The following is a 25,282-nucleotide window of genomic DNA, read 5'->3' on the forward strand; positions in this document are numbered from 1 at the left end:
TTCCTTGTCAATTTAGTCTTTAGATTAAAATACATATTTTCCTGTTTGCACCAGTGAAAATAACATGCAGTGAAAATAAAAAGTAGACTTAACATTGCTAAGATGTCATTCTACATTTGCTCACACTCAATAGTGAATTCCAGAGAGAAAGACTAAGATTAGAGAGAGATTTATATTTCTCTCCTGACTGCTCCCCAGGAGTAGGTATAGTAGATAAAAAATTATGAAATTCTATCAATTACAGGAAACTTCTTAAGCCAACCTTACTCGTACAAAAAAAAGTGTATCTTTAAGGAATCATAACTTTGTTTTCTAACATGTGAACTGAGATGAATAGCTATAATAATACCCTAGACCTTGCTGAGGTAGATTGTCTAAGTTTTCTTATTTGAATTTTATCTATCACATAAATATTGATAATTTTAATATATTACTTGATTACAATGCTTCTTAATAACTGTATTTCTATATCCTGGATTATGTTGCACAATGTCTTATCTGTTGCATATAGCTATGAAATATTTCACAATCTTTCCTTCAGAATACTTCAGGTTGGATGACTTCTCAAAGCTTGTCTCTGATTCGAGGTTTGTCAAGGGGAATTGAGCTATTGTTTAGTGGATTTCTGAAAATTCCTTCCAAAATACTTTGTTTCCCACCAAGTCTCAGAAAAGTTACTGACAGAAACATCAGTTGAAATGTGACAGCAGAGTTGAAATGTAAAGTTCTTTTACCAAATTGCTTCTTAAAGGACCAGCCTGTAGAGAAGTTAAAAGTTAAAAGTTTTTTGTGAAAAACATGGAATTGGCCATATTGATCAGCCATAATGATGTAGAGTCGTTTATTTGTATTTACCTTGGTCATGTCTCCAATATTATCTTTTTTTTATGCTATATTTTTAATAAATGTTAGTAGAAATACAAGAACAAGTTGCCCGGTAAACACAGAGTGCCTTCACACAGATAAATTATAAGCTTTTTGATTCAGTTTGAGTTTGCTGAGATGAAATAATATAAAAAGTAAATGAAAAGAGTACAGATAGGATTCTCTCTTTCATGAAAAACTCCAGGAAACTGTTTCTTCCCCAAAATAAAACTAATTACTTGAACTGCATGCTGAACTGAACTGTCAGAAGGGCCAGTTCACTTGTCCTTATCTAAAGAGACTTGTTTGCAAGCATTTGAATCTCTGGTGAACAGCCTGATGCAGTACTAATCAAAAAGGTGCATGGCTTCCTCAGATATGAAAGATGGAGTTTTTGCTGAAACTGTCTGATATTCATTTCAGCCCCAAACTGCCAGTAATAGATTGCCACTAGCCAGTAAAAAGTTCACTATAAAGAATTATATGTCCTTTCTGTCCTTGGTCACAGTTGCTGTGTTATCTACAGTAGGCAATTTTCTCATATGTTCTTCAGAAGGTCATTCAAAATTCTTTTACTTGGCAAGATGATGAGGATCTAAAAATATTATGATCTCCAGGCATTTAGCTTTAGTTAAATTTCCCAGTGTTCAAAATAAGATGAAAGTCAACAAGAAAGGTTAAATTCAAACAATCCAGTGCTTATAATTTACATCATACAACCAGAGCCCAATTTTGTAATTTTGTCATGGTTAATAGAAATACCAAGGATACAAAATACACACTCCAATATATACACTCCTAGAATATCCATGCCTTTTATATATATAATTCTCACTTAAATACATATATGTTTGTACTTCATAGCTTAATTTTTCAGTAACTAAAAAAGCAAATACTCTGGGAAGTATTCATATTTCATCTCTTAAAAAATGCCCTCATTATGTACAAATCCTACTGCTTCTGAAGCATACACAATAACTTTGGAAAATTACATAAGGAAAAATAAAAAAAGCCCCGGGAATATTTATAGAAAAAGGTCTCAAGCTGTGCAAAGCTTTACAAAAGTTTCAGTGAGGTTTTTCAGGTTTGGTGTTTTGGGTTTTTTTAAACCACAATTACGTATGGCCCAAAATTTTAATAGCTGTCACATTTATGTTCAGTGATGACCTCTTTTAAATAAATATTTCAAATTAACCCTTGATAAATCAATACATATATTTCCCTATTTGCAGAGAAATGGCTTACATGCAGCTTTCTTTTGAGCACACATGATTTTTGAAAGCAACAACTTTGTACACAAGTTCCAAACTTACTACCTCTGATAATGTTAGCATAAAAAAATACCGTAGGGAAAGGTTTCTTACAAAGACATGCATCAGCTAACGAGGTCTAAATGGAAATGAGAAGGAAAGATTTGCATTTTTCTAGAGTCATCTGCCTTTGCCTTTTTTTTTAATGTTTGGTTATGAATACTCTTCAGAAAGGAAGGTTTTAGGATGATGCAGCATTTGGGTTGCTTATACCTGGTACAAAAAATATAAAGGAAGAAAGAGAAGATTAAAAACAATATAAGAAGTAAAACTGTTATCAGATGCAGCATACAGAGCTGTTGCTTAGCTATCAACACCTATTACAAACCCATCTTCTAATCTGGACTCTTGGATTACAGTTATACTTTAATCTTCAGTAAATAAATGTTTGCAATTTTGTCTAACTGGAAGTTTTAGAGTATTATTGGTCTATAATTGTGTTGGCTACTTGCAGGCCAAGGTTTATTATCTATCTAATAGGCCCTCATAAAGCAGAAAACCTAGTAACCTCCTAAAGCTCATCAGATAAAAGGATTATAGACTGAAGCACCACTTTTCATGATGCTCAAGAGCACTGAAGCCTTACTTTCTATGATTAAAATTGTGCTTGGTCAGGGAACAGAGGACTGTCCAGCCTCTGCCACTTAAAGGTGGACAAGTGGAGAGAACGAGTTATCCAATGTGGTCATGAAATTACTATTGGCAGAAAAAAAGCAGCTTTTGATCAATTTATAATTCCTCTAGCAACATCAGTTGAAGACTCAGTCCTATTAAATATCATGGTTGTAAAACTGAATGTTGTCATATTTCTGTCAGAATTGTCACAATGTTGATGTAAAGGCAACAGCACAGTCTAAAATTTTCAGCACCAATTATTTTAAGGAATTGCTTTACTTAGGGTTACAGCTGAATTTTTAAATAGTGCATAGTATAAAACATGCCTGGAAATACTTCCTTTTCTCAGTCTATTCATTCTAAGTTAAGAAACAAGGGAAGAGTTAAGAAACAGGAAAATTCCCACATACAGTCAAATTGCACTATCTGTAGCTGGAATTCCAAGCTATGTACTACTTTCCCAACTAAGTATATCAAGTTGAAAATCACTCTATTGCTAGGTGAAATGTACTCAGCTCTGACCAAAAGAGGTGAAAAAAATTAGGGGATTTTGTGCAAAGGGAAGAAAAAAAATCCCTGATAACTGAGCATCATCCTTATCCAGTTGCTGCTCTCCCTATCTTCATTCTCTACGTCTGTTGTTCTCAAACCAATTGCTAAGCCAAAACAGACTGATTCATTCAAGTATTGACAAAATAAATCTGCTACAGCAGATCCCCAATGTCTTTCATGCATTCTATCCCACTAAGATGACCACAATGAACCACACAACCATCCTATTCAGATGCCACTAACGTAACTCATTTTATTTAGGCACAGATTGTGAAAATAACAGGATCCTCTGTCTGCATCTCATCCAGTTGTCTTCTACCTAATTGAGCCAAATGACCACAAGTGTATTCTCTAAGTACCAGTCTTTCCATGGATTCTCAGTGTGTTTCTATCCTCAATTCAAAGTCTTAATTCTCCAGTTGATCCATGGATCAGGGTTTTAGCTACTCAATGACAGTGATTTCAACACAGCCTTTAGCTTTGCAATGAATGATGCAATGTCGCGGTCTGAAGGGAGGAGGGGACAGGACACGAGGAAGGGTGCAAGCAGACTTGTTTATTCAGGTGTGTGCCCGATTCTTAACCATCCTGCCAGGGAAAGGGGGCAGAACACAGGGGGGGCTATCAGACAGACAAACGGGGGAGCAAATCAGAACAGGGCACAGGCAAAAGGGGGAGGAGGAAGCCTGGGTATGTGCAGTTGTGCACTGTGTAGCATGAATACAACGAAACCACATAATAACAGTAAAGTCCATATGAAAGTCCTGCCAATTGCTGTATGCTTTTCTCCATGCCTGGAACTGTTCCCATCCTGAATCTTGCTTCTCTACAATGCAGTATGACTTTTAGTTTGAAATTTAGGATTAGATATAAAAACGAAAAGCAACACGAATAAAGTGGTCTTCTCCCTTAACAGGATATGAAGCATTATGCTACTTCTCAAGGAAATTAAGCTAAATCATATCACAGAAAAAACAATTGTGGCAAAAGTGTAGAGCTATAAAAATTAAAAGATTTGTGTAAACTGTCAGGTATGCATTAGCAAAGCAAGACTGTAACAGAATGCCGAAATTCACAGAAAAAATGTAAACATAGCATTTTTGAGGATTATATTTAAAAGAGGAAGAGAACAAAAGAAACCAAAACTGTTTTGAAGAAGAAGTATTATTACTATTTTTTTGGACTAGTGCAGATGGAAAAAAAGGCTTAACAAGGTGTCAATGAACAAAATATTTACGAGGAAACTAAACAATACTTCCTTCTTCAAGTCCAGTTTCACAATGCTTAATAGCTAAGACTATCAGTTATTTGTTGAAACATTTCATAGGAAGACTAAAGTTAATTCGGGGGGGGAAAGATATTAAATTCATTTTCTCAAATAGGATTGCAAAAAATGAATTAATTCTTGCCTATTTTCTTTCAACTCTACTTTGGCTGCATACATGACATAACTAAGTGAATAAATAACAGAGTTGTTAGTGCAATGAATGTTTCCCATTAAAATAAAGGGAAAAATAGTAGCTCTCAAATCCTGATCCTCGAAGTGTAAGAATTCCTGGGGCCATGTTAAACGGTTCATAGGTGGTCCCTCAAATGGCCTTAAACAGTTTCACACAAACACTTCAAATTTAAAATCATTAACTATGTAAATTCACATCATTTGGGGGGCCTACTAACTTCAAGAAGAATTCCAACTATAAGGAGTCAACTAAAAGAAGTCCTATAACTTTTTTAGAAGGAAAGGATCCTACTTTGCGTTCTCTAGATTACTGATCTATTCTCTAGAAACATTGGCAGTACAGACTAGAGCGGAAATAACTATTTAGAGTATAATGATCACATAGTTATTCAGAGGGGAAGAATAATAATTTTTCCAGTACATACTCTCATGAATGTTTTCTAAGCATTCCCCTTGTAAAAAAGGCCATCATTTATGAGCTCATGCTCAAAGTGTAGACCTTCGGCATTCCATTTTCTCACAAGCTTCTCCTAGAGGTGGAAAACACATCTTTCATGAAGAGTTCTCAAAGGACTTCTAGGGGCTTTTACAGTGATTAAAACCATCATTCCTTTTCATTTTCAACCTCCAAAATTTTTGAGTGTATTTGGTTAAAGCTATTAGTATTCAAGTATGGACATGACCACTGTGTGAATCTTCATTATGTTCTCCATATCTCCACCATTTAAACAAAAACCTCAGTGTTTGTCAAGCTTTAATTAGCAGCATTTCACACCATTCCCTTGGGACACATGAGGAATAACCTGAAGAATTATGAAGTGTAATCATAAGGAAGATTAAAACCAGACATATAATCAACATACACGTTATCTGTGAACTTTTGTTTTAAAAGAAGACACAGTGAACTGAAGCACTATTTTGGGCAATTTGTGTTGGAAAAGATATGGGGAAAGATACCCCAGTGTCCAGAAAGCAGAGTTGGTGATAAGCAAAGCAAGAGATGTTGAGTGGACACTGAGTTGAAGAGCTGAAAGAATTCTGGGATGTGTTAGAAGGTTAAAGTTAGAGGAGTTATTGAGCAGGAAGAAGAGAAAGTGAAGCAAACAACTGGGAGAGTTATTCATATGGAGAAAAAGAGAATGTTCAATTAAATATAATAATTAGTAGGGAGAACCTTGATAATTTTGATTATATTATGCAAGTTTATATTCCCAAAGAAAAATAATGGCCTGTTTCAGATTACTGTGTATTCCCATTTGAACTGAAGTTAATAGGAATCATGAGCACCTTTTAAAAAAAAGTCTATTTTTATTTCATTATCTGAAAATGTATGAATTTCTAGAAAGCGATCTTTCAGTTCTGTCTTATCTTTTGACAACTACTTATTTATGTATTTTGTGGTGACAATGCCTCTATACTTTAATATCTAGATTATGCTGAAGTGTCTTCAAATACCAACAACAGAATACATTTAAATTTTATTAATTGCTCATTTGTTACCACAATTAGATGAATTGTACTCAAAAAAACCCATTATTGATGATTTTTATTTGGGTTTCCAGCTGTTAAAATTTCAAAAATCTAAGACTGACTTTAATTTTAGATTTTAATTTCTGTATCAATAAAAGATTAATAGAAAGTAACAACTGCCATTTAAATTCATCTTCCTTCTTCCTATTTCAAAAGATAATGGGATATAACATGACTGAAAGTTTAAAATTATTTTGGTTTGGGGTTTTTTTGTTTGTTTTGGTTTTTCTAAATCTATGAATCAGTTTCCTTTGGATGGAAGATACTCAATGAGTGAAAAATTCCTCAACTCAGAATACCAGAGGTATTCTTAAAAACTCTGATATTAACTTATATCAATGCAAGTCACAAGTATAACACCTAGAGCTAATAAAATCATACTATGGAAAAAGACAACTAGGCTCCATAGTACTCACTGGAAATATGTAAAGACTGAATTTGTCCTGCATGTAATTTTTTTTTCTTATCTGTCATAATGACATTTGGTGGATTTTGATGTGAGAAATTACTGGCGTTATAGAAGGACCTAAGGAAAACATGAGAAGCACACAGAAGAAATACGAATTACAGAACAACAAAAAATAGATTCGGTGCCAATAGTTCAGGGAAGCCAAATAGCATCTTATCAAACTCCAGTTGCAAATAGTTTGTCTACACAAACTAGAACCAAAATAATCAAATGCACTATATGCCATAACTGTAGTTACTTCTGAATAGCTATGAAACTTTTCAGCCTTAAAAATCCAAAATAAAAAAACCCACAGCACTTCTTACTTACCTTTAACAAGAGAAAAAATTATGTGTTATGCAGAGACACTACTTGCAAATTAATACCATAATTATTTGCTTTGCAGAGTCTATTTTGCTGCCACAAAACTACCAATACCTTTTCTCAGAGCTATTAAGAGGTAATGTCAACTGGAAATCAAGAAAAGCCACACTTATCAGTGGTATAGGCTATAATGACTGTTTAAACCCCATAAAACCAAGTAATGAAACAATATGACTCATCTTATTACGTAACCCCACATGCTGTAGGAATTAATCTTTTATTGGATTTTAGGATGAGACATCTATTCAAACAACCTATGAGTATCTTTTCAAAGAAGATGCCTCTTATCCCCGTAAAAATAAATTTAAAATAATTTATTATGAATCAATAGAACAATCTCTCTCTAGCTTGTTCTACTTGTAACTTCACATACTTTGAAAGTGCAAAAGAAAGGATTTAAATTTATCATTGCTCATTAAACCTGCAAAAGGCTGTGTTAATTGGATGTCACCCTTTCTAATTCACTTACATGTTTCCTGACAATAAAGACCATATGATTTAAGAGCAACTGATTCTAAAGACATTATTTACTGACTTCACTGAAGTTCATAGTCTGAAGTTGAATCAAGGGTGTTAAGAACTATCCCTTAGAAAGAAAAATGATCAAAGAAACACAATTATTCTAAATTAAGAACTGGAGGGGGGAAAAGATGTAGAAAATAGACCAATATCTTTAGGATTTTTAAAGCCATAATTCAATGCTAACACAAATAAGGATCATATAATATTTAGTGAATCTCACTGCTACCAAAAAAACATGTTCTGGAAGCTAATGCTCTTTTTGACAAACTGGACACACCATTTTATAGGAGTAAAGTCCATGCAAACTTAAGCCTTCCTAAAGCATCATAGTTTAACCCAACCACTCACAAGGGAACCGAAAGACTTTATAATTTGACAACCATATTGCAAACAAGGAGTAGTTGAAAAACTGCTGTATCATACACCCCAATTTTAATGATAAAAAGAAGACACATAGACACACACACGCACACCCCCTCCCCACATATATACATATGACAAAATTTAAAATAATTAGTAAATTATTTCAGGGCCATAGATAATGGGAGATATTACCAACATAGTACTCAAAAAAGTATAACCAAAGAGTTTAGAATTATTTTGAGAGCACAAAAATGCAGGATAACAAAAAAGGACCACTAGGTGTGAAAAGGATTGCTCAAAGTAAGCTTAAAACATGAAGGAGAAATAATAACAGACAGAGGGAGATGTCTGTCATGCTGTTAGAGATTTTACTAAAATTATCTTGAAAACAGAATCTCTCTCCAGCACAAAGCTAACTGTCAAAAATCACACCACAAAAATGAGTCATGGCTTAAAGCTATGCTGACTTCTCTGTGGGTTATCACTGCAGTTGACAAGATCTACTTTCTCTCTTTCTCTGCCCTTGGCAGGAAGTAAACCTCAGAATTTGTTTGCACAGGCATGGCAAACCATATACTTCATGTTCTGAGCATCATTGATGATGAAGACTTTGGATGATGTTATTGGAAAGGAACAGTTAAATCACTGTTATGTTTCACATTCAAATCAATTTAATCTGTAGTATTGTATCTAATACGTCTGAAATAAACAGTAAAATCAGCAATAATCCTTTGGCTACCTGGATTTCTGTAAGAGAAATACTAGCTTTCCTTTCTATTCACCTCCCCTGACAAAAGTAATCTTTTTTGTTGCTTTATAGAGTAAACAAACACATGATTAATACATAACTGCTCTATTTTCTATCTGACCATTAAGGGAAGAAAGGGGAGACATCAGAATAAGCATAAAATTTTGTATGATTCAACTCAGTCTAAGTTCCACAAAGAAAACAGCTGACTTTTGCTGTCTCCAGACCATAATTTTTTTTCCTGTTTCTGCATATTCCTTTAAGGTTTTGTTTTTCATACTTACAATAATACTAAATAAGTGGACATTTAATGATTAGCACAGACCAGGAAATAATATCACAGTCTAAGGGACCCTAAATGAAAATAATGTGTTCTTAGAAAATAAGTGCCTTTTAGAAAGCATTTTTTATTATATTTGTCACAGGCTTCTTGGTACTAAGAGAAAATGGTGCACACCTCTTATGCAAACTAGATTTTTTTGCACTGTACACCCAGCCCTTCTCCACGAAGTGAGTTCGAGGAGGGGGAACTGAGCACGAGTTTCAAGGTAGAGCAGGACACTGTCTCAGGACAGCACTGCTCCATCTTCGTGGGACCCTCTGCTCCAATCACATCTTTCCTATCATAACAGTCAGAATGTTAAAGACAAAACATGCTTAGGTCTGGTCCTCTAAAATCTGTAATTACACAACTGACATAGTATGTTCATCATAAAACAAATTGCTGATCTGAGATGTCAGAAGATCTACAAAGTAAGCAAAATTATTTCTAATTCACTTTTAAAAGAAAACAATTCAAAATATTAGTGAGATGTTCATTTTAGACAGCAAAACTCTTCATGCAAAACTCTTCTTAACCATTAGGAACTTGATCAAAACATCATAGATCATTCATCTGAAAAAGGGTGTGACCAAAAGAAAGAACAGTTTCCAGTGTGAGATGGATATTCAGTCATCAGGAATAATAAATTTCTATAATAATGTACTATTCCTGCCCATCTATTGCTAATTAAGACACCTAAAATATGTGGCTAGAGACAGCACTCTGAATGCTAACATGTCAGACATGATACTGAAATCCATTCCTTAGTGTGTGGATTAGACAAGGATTTTTAGATTAGAAATAGGACTGGAAAGAGCAGTGGCTGAAATAACTTCAGTGGTATTTCTCAGCCATTTGTCAATAAATTTCATCAACACACAGTTTCTAAAATGAACTTTAGAATTATTAAATTAAATCAGATTTTAAGCTGACGTATTGCAAACATGATATGAAAGAACATAGACCTTCATACACAGACAGTGTGTGTATTGAAAGGAAAATACCTGTAGAAAAAGGCTTAAATCCAATTTTTGGCCTTCCAAGGACATTTGATACATGGCTGCTGATGTCTCAGAGAACTCCTTAGTCCATTTTAAGCAATTAAATACAGATATAATTTTATACAAGATCAAATCTATAGTCACAGAGCAGTGGCTGTGACTGAAGTACCACTGCAGCCCAGCAGCGGTACTTCTCTCTCCTGCCACAGCGGCTTCTGCATACAGATGTGCACAGGATGATCTTTGGTAGCAGTCTATAAACCTGTCCAGCCCAAGGGACACTTAAATCCAGGTTGTTGCCTTTTTCTGTAGAGTGAAAAAAACGAATGACTGCTTGAGAAGAAAATGCTGTAGGATAGTGGCATGGCTCTGAGGTCGATCACAGACCCCCTCATAGCCTTTGCTTGCTGCTGCCGGGGCTGTTTATTTCAGCACCAGCTGCCCACCTCTGTGCTGGACAAGAGCATCAGGAGTTACAGGCTGTGGAAATCCACTCTTATGCTTTTCTCACTCTGGATTTAAAACTTTTACCATAAAAGGATCAACTTGTCCCCAGTCCAATGAAGAAAATGATTTTGCATAATAATATCCACATTTGTTTAAAAACAAAATCTAGCTAGATACAGTACTGATCAGCTATGCTGTAAACCCTCTGTATCAACAGTAAAATTAGCATGGCTTTTCAGGCTGGTAAAGAATCATTAGCATGCATCACAATAGACTTCAAACATTCAGGAGTTCAAAGACTGAACATTCACACTTTACACAGATCATTGCAAAAACCAGTCATTGAATTCAAAGGATGGATGATTTAATAAAGGAAATGTAAAAGTTTTCAGGGACCTCTGGATTTTACTCTAACTTTTCAAAGGCTTTATTTGTGTGCAAGAGGAAGAAAATATTGGTTGTGTCACTTTCTCAGCTTTTGTTGAGATTTAAATTTATTTGATTATCTTAAGTGGAACTAAAATTTAAAAATACATAAGGAAAGCCAAAGAACAACTACAATATTAGGTCTAGTTTATAAATGTATCTCAATTTCAAAATGCATACTCTGAGCATCTTGATCTCCAGTGGAATCTTACCTGCCTATATCCTAAATATAAAGTAGATATTTAATCCCACATTTAAGCTTTTAAATGTACTTCTAATTTTAAATGTACTTTTAAGTATTCTAGGATCATGTGGACAATATGAAGCTTTACCACAGCAAGAGTACTGCTTCCACTGTAAAAAAAAGTTGTTTACACTGTTTTTATTACAGAAAACCTTATCCTGGCTCTGTATTTTAAATTTCTTGTACTTAGAGCAAACATTTAGTTTTTTCGTGTCTTAGAAATGTATTGGTCCTCTTCAAAATTGCAGTACAGAAAGGATTTTTGTGAACTGACAAAAAAATTCCATTTGTTAACTCCAATGTGAGAAATCTTAAAACGGTCACTTCAGCAAGCTTATACAAACAATATATAAAAACAGTATCTTCTGCTTACATACAAATTAGCAGAGAAATGATTTTGTATGTTCTTTGCAGGGAGAGGGGCCAGTAACTTTTTTAAGGTCATACCTAACAGTTCAAAAGTTTCTCATTAAGTAGAAGCAAGAGAATAATGTTCTCTTTTGCATAAACTCCCTGAGAACTGCATCACTCTTAAGTGCCTTTAATCTCCCTTTCCTTGAAATAACACTAAGAGCACGAAGAGACTATATGTAAATACTATGAACATGCACACTCATAGCTCGTATAGCTCTTAGTGCTCTTAGTACAACTGAGTATCAACCTCCTCCTCACTCCTTCCTCCTGACAGGTTTTGCTAGTGTTGTCCTACTGCATTCCAACACGTGAGAGCAGTAGTTTGAGATAATTGAGAGAAACAACACTTCTCCCTGAAGATTCCCATTTAAGGAGAAATTTCTGAAAGATAGTAACGAAAATAGGTATACTAATTCTTCATTTAATAATTATCTACTACTACTCTTGTTTTTAAGATTCTTAATACCTTTTCTTAATAACCTTTTCACATCATTAATTAAGCTCAAATACGCCTTAGTTTTCATGTTGTGATTGTTCTTAGCATCTTGGCTTCACATGCCCTTTTTGCATACATTTGAAATTATTTTGAAATGTCAATCTGTGCTGACATTTGGGAGGTAACATGCATAGCATTTGATGTTATGTTAATACAAATAATTTTCTAATATTTTGAATATTAAATCAGTACTATTCAGCTACAGATCAGTCTTAATATGCTGCAGTCCTAACAAAAATATTTTCTGAAAATGTATTCTTTCTCTTCTGTAAACTCCAACTTACATACATGAAATGCTAGTTAAATATACATCTCAGAAAAGATAATGAAGTTATTCAAATAAATGAAACCCTATATTCACTCTGCTTTATTTATAAGAATATGTTTCTTCTACATGACTCAACTAGTTATATACCCAATAGTGTGACACAAAGGCCAAAAAAAATCTTCAATTTTGGGAATGGATAGGTTTTTTTGAAATTATCAAGTGATGATAATGAACGAAACAAAAAGAAAAAATGCAGTCCTAAATAATTTTTCCCAATTAGCTGTCAAATATACAGTAATGATGCTTTCTATTTTTCCACCTCAAAAAAACACCAAAACCACATTAAACTTGTTTGTGTCAGTTCATATTTATGAAGCATGAATGGAGTTCTGACATTATTATAACTTTTTTTACGTTATTAACAAGTGATTGAAGTGCAAAAGAGACTTTGCTAGCCATTGTGGTGGGTCACTGTTCCTATAAGAAATAAATTGTAAAAGCTATGTTACTTCTCTATGTATAAATGAGTATGCAGCACAGTTCTTTTTAGATGCGAAGTGAGTTTGACTATAAACTAAAAAATCTGAAAGGAATACTACAGACTATCTACTGACTGCTCAACATTAATACCAACCTCAAATCAGATCACTTTGAGCATATTCTTCTGATTAAAAGCCAGTATTGCCATGAAAATAAGGTTTTGTCCTGCAAGTAAATCAGGTCACTTATTTTTATATTCTTATGCTTTATTAGTAGTTTGAAATCTTTGGCGTTTTAAACATTTTGCTAAAGTTGATCAGATTACAATGAGAATTAGAGAAAATAATAATTCTACTTAAGAAAAAAAGAATAAGAATCAAGGGCTAACATTCAAATTGGAAACTTTAATTTGTTTGCAAATTTCAATTACACAAAACTACAAAGTAAAAATATGTTCAGTTCATTATCTTGATAAATTCATCTAGAACACTTAGAAGTATCCCATACCTAAATCAAAATCAATTGGCTTGAAAATAAAAAGTATGGAGATTGGCACAGATATTGCTATAATTAATAGCAAAATTTGCTATTAGAGAAATCTGTGACTATGGACACAAAATAAATGTAAAATTTAATATAAGGTTGATTTTATCTGAATAACAGAAACCCAAGTTAGGGGCCACATCACAGATTGAGACTCTTGATACATGCTATCTTTATTTCACAATCAGTATAGACAAAGGAAAGATACACGACTAATTAGGTAAATTTGCTCAAATCCTCTTCTAGTTCAATTAATAAAAGCATTCCTATGAGCACAAGATACGTTCTTTGTAAGATTGCTGTGCTTTTAGATACTCATTTGATATCATGTCTGGACACAACAGGTCTCACCTCAATCTTCATAAACTTCAGAAACTATGTGAAACACAAGACAAGCCTCGAATCATTTGCCGTACATAGGCACGGAATGTCACCTGAGATGCATCCAGAAGCCTTAAGCAACCTCCCCGGTCAACTTCTGAAGGCAGCAGCTCTCCTACAGGTCCTGCATTATATCTGCCAGCTACATCTAGATGTCCTAGAGCATTCAGACGACACTAGATACCTCTCTGCCAGCAAGAAAACATGTGTTATTGCTTTCAAGAAGCATAATGCCTTCCTGCTCCATTAATGTATCGGATATAAATGCTGCCAGCATACTGCCTGGCACATTTGAGGGGCTTCTCAGTTCCTTGGACCAAAATCATGTCTCAGAGAACAGGTAAGTATAATGATCACACAGTTTCTCCTCAAATTTTTGATTTATATTCATACAATAAATGTGAGACTGTCCTCAGCTGCTGTCATGATTGTTTTTAATAACTGTGACAGTCAGGATTCCTAGTGATATGGAAGCATACACTGAGGGAAGCATACACTGAGGAATCTTACAGCAGAGACTGAGGAGCAGAGTGGTCTCCTCAGCCTTCTCTTTTGTCAGCAAGCATATGAGTCATAAATTATCTGAACAAGTTACCAGATGCTGTATCAGCAATCTTAAGAAGAAATGAACATGAGAGCCCAGGACTCCAGAGAAAGTCTTGCTGATGTTTGTTCTAAACGGTCACAGATTCAGATGAGAAACACAGTTCTGCCCATTAGTTCTGGCTTCTCCAATACTTCAGGTATCACCTTAAATTGGACTCAACTTAAAAATGTGAAAGAGTTATTCATAACTTGTTTTCTAACAAAACCCCAACAAATAGCAAACACACACAACGGGCTACTTCTCATCATCTGTGGCAAGAGATTTACTGTCTTCATTGGCCCTTTGTGAAACACACTCAGAATGAAGCATCTTAAGATTGCATATTAAGACTGTCAGATGCAAAAAGTTTTGATCTCATTAAATTCTAGTACTGATTGAGGTAATACAAGATAGATGAGAGCATACAGTGAACATGTTATATCTGTTTAACACACAGACATTCAATGCTTTGAATTAAAGTTCTCTCTTCTTGCTCCAGGGAAAAAGAGCAGGATTTCTCAGTAGGAATTACTGGTGAGCATACCAAGAGTATCAGTTGTATATGAACATCCAAAGGTGAACTGTAAGCCTAATTAATTATGAAAACTCATTTTTCATTGATTATACAAGGCAAGATAAATGGGTACATTCAGGGTATATATCAAAGCTCTTGCACTTCAAATACTCATCTTTACTATGTGTAATTTATTAATACCACAAGATCCTACTGTGGTAAGCACCACAGTTAGGTGTGCATCATTTTGTAATACTGACTTTCAAAGTGACCATGCCCCTGAGTTTTTGCTAATTTAGTTTGCTACTTTAGTTTGCCTTCTCTGTGAGACCACACAAGTCGGTTTCTCACGTACAACCCAGGGATTGCCAATGCAACTATCCTGGAAGATCTGGAAATGTACTACCCTAAAGAATATATGAGAATGGATCTTCCAACGAAACCTGAAATGGTTTTTGGAGGATTTTAACATAGAGGAGTGTTTCACCTGAACGGCGGATTTAGATGTCTTTAAAGAACATAACAGACAGGAGCTATCAATGAGAACAGGGGACTGCATCTGCACTGGAAAGTAACCTCTAAATAAAGCAGAAAGAAGGTCAAATCAAAAAGGAGGCCAAGGCAAGACAAGGGTCACAAATTAGATTGCTGGAGATCTGCAAATGGAGCCCAGTGGTCTGGCTTTTTCATATCTAGGTCATGCCACTTCTAAGTCAATGCCCAGGTAAATCAATCATAGTTTTTTCAGTATTTTGAATCATTAGTTAAAGGAACTACAACCACATAATCCATTTTGCCCAAGTAGAAATGTCACAATAAGAAGTGCCCTACTCTTACCTTACAATTAGGTGACTGAAAAATGCTGTGGTGTAAGACCCTGACATTTTTTCCCCTAGTAATATAGAATGGGAACACCATTCAGACAAAAGTAATCAGCTTCAGATGTACTTCTATTTAAAACAAATTAAATTGTGTTCTATAAATGAAGTATTTTTTCAGAACTGCTACCTAAATCCTTCTGTCTCATGATTGATCATCTAATACCTTTGTATCTGTCATACTATTATTTGTTACTAAAATAAAAATGACCATCATCTCTGCATCAATAAGTCTAAGAGCCATACTTTTTCAGCCCTTAGAAATGACAGGTTTATCAATCAATATTTTGCTCACTAATACATATCCTTTATTCACTACTTATCCTTTATTCACTACTTTTTCTAAATGAATATTGTAGGTGTCAATAGTCCTTACAAAGATTTATTAGTTTATCTTTCATGGGTTGTTTCTAGTATGATTAGTTTTTGTGTGCATGAGGATTAAATAGCAAACACATTTGTCCAAATATCTTTATAGAGCAAATCATCTCTTTCAAAGCATAGAGCAGTTTACATTATTTGTATGTTAATGGTCAGGGTTACACTGCCAACACATTCTTAAGATGCTACTCTCTAAAAGAAAAAGTAAATTGAAGTCTTAAAGAATTCCGATATTATTAAAGAGAAATTGGAAGACTTTTTGGGCAAATATCAAAGTGATTTAAAGATGGTTTGTGTAGAAGACATACTGTGCAATGACATGAATGGAGTTATTATTTTGGGGAACACTTCTGCTTGCACTGTAAAGTTTAATAGACCACTGAATATGAAATGAGCTGTCTTCCACTTATATTTTTCTTCCTTCCACTTTTTTGTTATTCTGAACATTCCTCTAATGAATAGTTTCTTAATTATTGTTTGACTTTACTGGCCTCTCAAGTGCAGCTAAACAAAATTAATACAAATTCAAAGATAGATATATGTTCAAATGATGTGCGAAAACAACAGACATGTTAGGTGAGAACAAACTGTTCAAGAACCATGTACTTTAACAAGCACTGTATGCTTACTTGTAATACAGCAGAGTATAATCCAGTATTTCAAATCTGAAAATATTATTCTTGATGTTTTTAATGACATTCTTATTAGCTGCAAATTCACATTTTCTTGGGGGCAAGGAGGAGAAAAGAAAGCAAAAAATAGTTTTATTGTAACTCTCAGTATTATTCTGAGCCTGACCTCCAGAGCTAATACTCTCCTGTTCTATGACATGCCACTTGTAGCTGTCCATGTGTTACTTTGCCTTCACCACAACTTTAACTGCAGTGTCTTTGACTTCACCGGTACAAATAAAGGCAGAGTCCAGGACATATCAATTAACAATTTTGCTTTTCAGTTTCAGTTTGACAGAATGGATTGTGATGGAAGGGACCTTACAGATCATCTAGTTCCAACATCCCTACCATGGACAGAGAAAAATTCCATTAGATTAGGTTGCTCAGAGCCCCATCCAACATGACCTTGAATGCTTCCAAGGATGGGAAATCCACAACATCTCTGAGCAAGCTGTTCCAGTGCAGCACCACCCTCACAGTAAAGAATTTCTTCCTAATATCTAATTTCAGTCTACCCTCTTTCAGTTTAAGGCCACTTCCCCTTGTCCTATCGCTACGTGCCATTGTAAAAAATCCTCCTCTGGCTCTCTTGCAGGCCCTGTTTAAGTACTGGAAGGCTGCTATAAAGTCTCCCCAGAGCCTTCTCGTCTCCAGGCTGAACAACCCCAGCTCTATCAGCCTGTCCTCTTACAGGTGCTCCTGTATGATCATCTTTGTGGACATCTAGAGCCAGAGGAGCAGCACTATCTCTTTCATATGCTTTCTTATATCTTCATGTGCAGGATAACTCTTTCCTTTTCAGATACATCTCTTCTCAAGATTGACATCCAGGAACTCTGCTCTGTGTCTACGTCAAATAAATAACAGTGTTTTTGCAAAAAGTTGAAGGAACCATGACATAGCCTATCCTCCTGATACTGTTATTCTGTATACACATGTATAGACTTTTTTCTGAAAATTTAAACTCTTCTTCTACTTTTCTGGCTTTAAACCAAGCAATTTTTCAGAAGGTTGCTCTAAACCATGGATTAAAGGGGAACCTGGACTCAAACACTTCTTAGTTCTTCTGTTGAAGGTGTTGCCTATGCAAATATGGCAGAGATATTCAACAGCCCTGCACAGCAGGCCAACGAGAGAGGCATGTCTCCCATCTTGAGTCAGTTCAGCATTTTAGCTTTCAAGGCTGTAAGTCCACAGATTTGCGCAAAACAATCTTCTAAGTGTAAAGCAGAATGGGTAGCTCTCATAGGCCCTGAAAGTTTCCACAAGACACTTACAGAAAGGCCAGCTGGTGATCTTAAACGTCACAAGTTCAACAAACTCTACACTTCAGGAAATTACTTCACCAAAATGGATGGTTTTCTGCTCCTAATGCTGACCATCTCAGAAAGGAAAATGTTAGTAGTCCTGTTTTACCAGTTTTGTAACAAAACTACTTGGTTTGGCAACCTTTAGCCTTCCAACAAGCTTCAAAAATGTCTCTGCCATGTTTTCTCTTCAATAATAACTCTGACAATAATGAATGGGGCTTGTTTGCTGTCCAGAATCTTTTAAATCACAGTCATAATTTTAAAAAGTGGTTGAGTTAAGGAAATAAGATTCACAGAATGAAACTAGTCTCATTTTAAAATTAAGTAACCATAGTGAGAATTCCCTTTCTTAATGTAGTAGAAGTCTCTGTCCCACAGTGGGGGACTAAAATAATCATAGATACTTATACAATTTCTCAAGAAGCCTTTTTTTGCAACAGTTCTTTGAAAATCATGCAGCATAGAAGAGAATAATAATGAACCTTTTACTCTATATTTGTTTCTAACCTTCAGGTATAGAGGTTTGGTGCTGTATTCAGTTGTCAGCTAGATTCATAAAGCTGTGCTAATGCATGGTCTCACAGTGCTAAGAATATGACCCTGAGCTTTTCCACTACCCATTTTTCTGAATAACCTCTAATCTCCCTTTCCACATCTGGTTGCCAGCCTTTATATTGAATTTCTATTTCAGTTTGGGGCCATCTCCCTCTTAATTCCAGATACTTTGAGACCCAAAATCTTCAGCTATTCTGGGGGAAAACAAATCCATGTTTTTGCTACGGTCCGAGTGGGAGGGGTGAAGGAACGCGGTACTGCACAAAGCAGTCCAATGAGGTCTGAGGTTGCAATGCAATGCTTTATTCAAAGTGTGCGGGGGTTTTATGAGTTCTGGTGTGGAATGCACCAGAAAATGGGGTGGAGCATAAGACAGACAACAGAGAAACGAATACGAATAGGGACTCAGGTGAAGAGGGAGGAATGGCGGAGGAACCGGGGAGGGAAAGGGCGAATGGTAGCTCTCTCCTCTCTGCAGCTTCTTCAGCCAGTCAGAGGGGGAAGCAGGGAACAGGCACCAGGCAAGCCTGGGCAAGCCCTGGTATTACAACCATAGGGAAATCATACAATGTATATATCTGTAAACACATAAGATCTGGAAAGTCCATATGATAAAGTCCTTTCAATTGCTGTATACTTTTTTCCATTCCTGACACCGTTCCCATTCTGATTCTTGGTCCTCCACAGGTTTTCTTCTCAGTTACCATGCAATTGCACCTGTCTGCCCCTAGTAAGTACTTCAAGCCTGACCATAGCACCTCTTCTCATTAGTCTACTTAAGTTCAAGATGAATGTCTGAAAATGAAGTTTTAACCATTTGTGAAGGTATAAATTCATGTAAGACCAAGCTTCTCAGCTGACTGAATTATTTTCAACCACTCACATCCTATGCTACAGTCTAACACTGTAGCATATTTCCAAAAACAATTTAAGTCAAGAAAGAACTTCATAAATGATGCACCATAGCAGGCAGAAAAGATCCACATGTTCTTTCTGAGTGGTAAAGAGTTTTCAACACTGCTGTAAGACAGACCAAGTAGAAGCTTTCATAAAATTAATCAACATTTAACATGATGGAACCATTTTGATAAATCTGTATTCTAAAATAGTAGATCCACATAAGAGTAAAATTCATACCTCTAATTTTAAACCAAAAAGCTAATCAGCTCACTTTAAACCTACAAAAAGGTTTAGAAGAAATGTTAAGCCTGCATTCTAATTTGGTACAGTTTTCCTTATGCTTTATAGGAATTTCCAATAATACTGCCTATAGTTAAGATTGTAACAACCATTCATAAATTATGAAGTATCTAATATAAAAAGTATTAGATATGCACTAGAAGTCTAATATCCTTTCTGTTCCCTGGTCATAATGTTGCTTTTGTTGCATCACCAGTTGCTAGATTTATTTTTCTTTTGAATAAGGAATATGTCACTTCCTTTGTAGCTTAGATACTGGAACAAAGAGAAAGAACAGTTCTGCTATTTATGGACCTCTTTACACAAACAATATGAAGTGTATGATGCTTAACTTTTCATGTAAGAACCACCCCTTGTGACTATGAATAGCACATTCTGTGAATAAAACAAGGACTGAAATTTTGGAGGAGCTGCTAATATCAGTAAGATCATAGAAAAGCATTGATTTACAACCTGAGAAAGTAGAGGACAAAATGCAGATTGTTTCCAGAATGATTCCCTGTGTATGGCCAAAGAGGAAAGTAACAGTACAGGAGAAAGTAGCCCACACTCCAGATATGGGGTAAATGCTAAACTATAATTCCTAATTAATCAAACATAAATCTGTGAGAAACTGAAGAATTGCTACATAATTAAGGATTTTGTCTGAGAAGGTAACTGGCATTTTAACTTGTTTTCTTTGAAAACCAATTTAAGCAAGAAAAATCAAAACAGTTTGCACATCTTCTAAAAGATAAAAAAAAGTTATAAGTAGCTTCTTTTGCTTTGTGATTATTGCCTCTCTACTGCTTAAAATGTGAAATGAAGTCTTTTTAATCACTTATTTCATATACATCAGACGCAAAAGATCATTAGGCACCCCTAAATGATGGGGAAGCCTAAGCCATGTTAGAAAGCTCATGCATATGACATATTTGTTATTCCCTTGATGTTATTTTCCACAGCATGACTAATCCAAGAGTTACCTAAGTTTGCACTTCAGTGTTTCCATTTTCCATCTACGAATGCAACCAGCCTGTATGGTAAATTACACATCAATTGTTCAGGACACGTACCTAGAAGAGGGCACAAAAAGATGTTAATTACCCTTTGCTCTAATTTGTACTTATGCCATCTAACAGTGTTTTGCTGCATTGCATAGGTTATAACATTTTTAATTTACTCATTCAGTTACAGCAACTCATCTAGTAACAACAAGCACGTGCAGGAGAATGAATGTCTTAATATTTCATGAAAACATGGTTAATTAGTAATTTATTGCTTTGACATTGATTTTTTTGTTTGGTAGGTTTGGGATTTGGGGGGTTTTTTTGTGGGTGGTTTTTTTTGTTTCATCTCTGTGCAGGCTGTGAACAATGCTTCCTGGGAACCATGCTCACTGCCACATGGCACAGGCAGAGCAATACTGAATACTGTGATGGTTTTACTGGTACATAAGGTAGCCAGACAAATTCTGAAGTGACTGTCCTCTAATCATATGTAGCAATATACATGGACTACAACATTTCAGTACCTTAAGGAGTATGAGCTACATAAAGCTGTCACTTTTACGTAAAACTGACTACATTCTCATTCACTAAACTGTTCCCTGCATGTCAAAGAATAAGCCAAGAGAGCCCCAAACTATGGTTACAGAACTCACTTGCTACCCCGAATCTAGTAGAAGTTACTGACTGTGCATGTCAGTGATGCTGGGCAGAAATTAAAACCTTTTCCTGAGCTGTGTGAACACAACTCTATCACTTCACAAAATATTAAGTGGGTGAAATTGTTTCAGCAAAGAGCAGCTAAGAGCTGCAGTGAGGTCCATAAACCAGGAATACCCAAGAGTGTTCTAAGACTCTGTTAGTGTGCAGTATCACAGTTCTTTACACAGACTGCTGAATTCACTCAAGAATATGCTGCCTCTCTGAAACAGTTGACTTAGTAGTCCTCTGGCTTTCTTTGTAAGATGTCTTCACTTGCTTATTCAGGTACTGTGTAAATATGAGATCTCTGTTAAAGCCATCATAAACAACACTTTAAGCCTGATCCCATTAATGAACTCTGCATTCATATAAAGGATTTTTAGATGGTAGTGATTTATCAGGAAAAATAAAAAAAGATTGCTCTAATGGTGCTACAATCTGGCACTAAGAAATGCTAGAGAAGTTTTTTTCCCCCAAAGTTAAACCCTTAAAAAACCCCAAACTACAATAAAGGTCATTTTTGTGTTTTTGCATGTGGGTATATTTGTATGCAAGGGTAGTAGTAGGAAATACTTTCAAGTACTGAAATATACATATCTAGCATGCATAAATTAATGTTATAGAGCTCTTGTGTACATGCCAGGAATGGTACAAGCAGGAAAGATGACAGTAACATGTTTTATTTGATTAGTATTGGCATAAAAACATCACATTACCATTTGTTTCCTTTATGAAACTCAAGACTTAAATGGAAACCTTCTGTCTAACATAATATATTTACACACATGGAAAGTAAATGTGCAAGTTAGCACTAAAATAATAGTGACAATAAAAATCATAAGAAAATACCTTTTACTTTGAAATGTCATTTGTGGTAAGAATATTTGCAGGGAAAATATTCAAAAAAAAACCCCAGGAAAACATGCTGTCTGATGAAAAGCATGATTTCAATCTCATCTGTTTATGCAAGATGCTTAAGTTATACTTGAAAAAGGAATATAATAAAAACATTATTCTAGTCTATGTATACCATTATGACATTCAGATGTCTACCCATTAGATGATTTTAAGCACAACTAATATTTAATAAACAATTTTTATTTAATCTAATACAGAATACTAAATGCAACATAAATACATTCAAGTATGTTTACAAGAATCAATCGGTATTTCCTATTTGATTTATACTACAGAGTTTGGGGTTTGTCATTCATATTTGACAGGGGAAATTGTTTTCTTGTGCCCTAAAGTATATATCCTTCAGGAATTATAACGTATTCTAGTAAAAATGAAAACTTTAGGGGGAAACTTTAGGACAAGAGGGCACAGTCTTAAACCGTGCCAGGAGAGGTTTAGGTTCGATATTAGGAAGAAATTTTTTACAGAGAGAGTAATCAGACTTTGGAATGGGTTGCCCAGGGAGAGGGAGGATTCACCATCCATGGAGGTTTTTAAGATGAGACTCAATGTGGCACTTAGTGCCATGGTCTAGTAACCACGATGGTGTTGGATCAAGGGTTGAACTTGATGATCTCAGAGGTCTTTTCCAATCTGGTTGATTCTATGATTCTATGAAATATGACCAAGTTCCAACAACCAAAATAAAAATTACTTCAAATCAGTTTACACCCTTTTTCTTCCCCTCTCCTGTTTCAGAAAGCTAATAACCAGATTTGTGAAACAGGCTTTTCCTCCAAGTACCTTCTGAAAAGCTACCTTAATAGCACGTTAATATTCAGAGCTCTGACATTCAGTATTCCTTTGTTTATATCCCTGCTTCCTTTTCAAAAGCAAGACATCAGCAAGGCCTTTGCCATCCTATATAACTCCTTGAAGCCACAATAACCTCCCTTCACTCACATGCCATCACTTTACATGTCTGTTGAAGTTTGTTTACTGACACTTCTCTCCTATGCACTAGGCATCCTGTTGACCTGGCTACTCACCTTTCCAAAGACTGCAAAACCTCACCCACTAGACTAACAAAAAGCTGACATCCAATACATTCACTGTACTTCAGATAATTCTGTTTGTCTTGCATGTAGTATTTTTTTCATACAAGTTTGGAGTTATCAGGAGAGCTAAAGAAGTTCAGTAGAAAATTCCTTTTCTTCTTTGACATATGAAAGAAGAAATATTAATTCTTAATTCTTTAAAAACAGGTAGACTATATACTAAAAAACAGTGGGATTTTAGCCACATATTTTATACCTCTATATTATTGTTAATGAGAATTAGCATGGAAAAAAGAGAGGTTTGTGTTTTTAGCCAATTAATATCTGACAGATATCACAGTAGGAATTGAATCTGTGCCCCTAAATTGTAGCAAAGAAAGTCCTTTTGACATCAACATCCTTGAAATAGGCCTCAAAGCAAAGTTAATTTTTAAGCATTGTTGAATCAGGTGTTGATACATAACACAGAGCATGCCAGACATCGGGGTTTTTTTATTTTAATCAAGCTAGTGTCCTGACAAAATATCTAGTTAGTAAACGAGGTTTGTGGTTTAGAAATTCTAATTTAAAAAAGAATACTTCTGGTTACACAGTGTATTTTAAATGCCTTTCAGTTTTGCTTGCTAATACATACAGGACCCAGAACCAACAAATTGTTTCTACAGGTTAGACAATTCATTTTCCCTGTAAAAGCTGAGAAATGACAGGAAACATAGTATTGACCTATATTATTCAGCTAAATAAGGTACCCTAAATGTAATGCTACATAACATACTTTTATATACAGAATTATTCTAAAATAGTGCCTCAGCTAAGGTATGAACAAGAGGGGTGGGGAGGGAAGAGAAGGGTGAGAATACCAAAACCTCAAGCATTTCCATTTCAGGAGAGTAATTCATTTAGAGGATGCTATAAACAGTTCAAAATTCATCACACACAGGCCTCACTTACTAGGAAAAAACACTATTCAAAACTATTCAAAATATCAGGCTCAGATACAAATTCTGATAGTTAATGGAATTATTTTCTCTGGGATCAGAGACAGTATTTGCATTAAAAATTCCATATTTTCTATTTTCTAATTATAAAAATAGTCAGATCAAGTCCCTTCAGGTTAATCTCCCTCAGAATTTAATTTTTCTCATTGAACAAAACTCAGATGGCCTGAATGATAATTTTTTAGTTAACCTCTCAATTGTTTTTACCCTTATATATTAGAGCAGAACCAAAACAAGATAAAGCTTTACATATGCCCTTAAAAGGTTTCCAAGAAGTATAGGCATAACAAACTTCTGTTAGCTCAGCTAGCCCATTTTTCCACTTTCTCCAGCATCTCCCTTCCTTTTAGAGTTAATCAAACCCTAAACCCTTCAGCTAGAATACTATTGCTGTAAAACAGTAATCCTAAAACATTGAACATTTATGATAAAACTACTTGTATGTCACAACATCGTACCTGAAAAATGCAATTTTCAAGAGCTCTCAGTTTGTCTTCACAACATACAGAAATAATTTCCACCCACTTGTATTCCTAACCACAGTTTGAAGAGCTACACAACCTGTCCACAGCTCAGATCTACTATTATGTTGGAGCATCACAAAGTGTCATTTTATACCAGGAGTTGAAGTCATGTGTTTACACTTAAATGTTTAATTAGAAGCCCCATCCCTGTCAGGAAAGGGTGTTGGCTTGAGAGAGAGGTATACAGTGATTGAGTGAAGTC

General features: G+C 35.1%; 1 long non-coding RNA gene across 1 annotated transcript in view; it reads right to left on the reverse strand.

Annotated features, from left to right (window-relative positions):
• The window catches only part of LOC127472282 (uncharacterized), a 35,540-nt gene extending 14,569 nt beyond the window's left edge, over window positions 1-20,971 (reverse strand). The window contains exon 1 of the long non-coding RNA XR_007904949.1: window positions 20,881-20,971. This is a non-coding gene — a long non-coding RNA (uncharacterized LOC127472282). The remainder of the gene's footprint in view (window positions 1-20,880) is intronic.
• Between the last annotated feature and the right edge of the window lie 4,311 nt (window positions 20,972-25,282).

The sequence above is a fragment of the Manacus candei genome, unplaced genomic scaffold (assembly GCF_025592945.1).
Source record: "Manacus candei isolate 608988 ecotype Guabito, Panama unplaced genomic scaffold, ASM2559294v1 h1tg000028l, whole genome shotgun sequence".
In the NCBI taxonomy this organism is placed as follows: Eukaryota; Metazoa; Chordata; class Aves; order Passeriformes; family Pipridae; genus Manacus; species Manacus candei.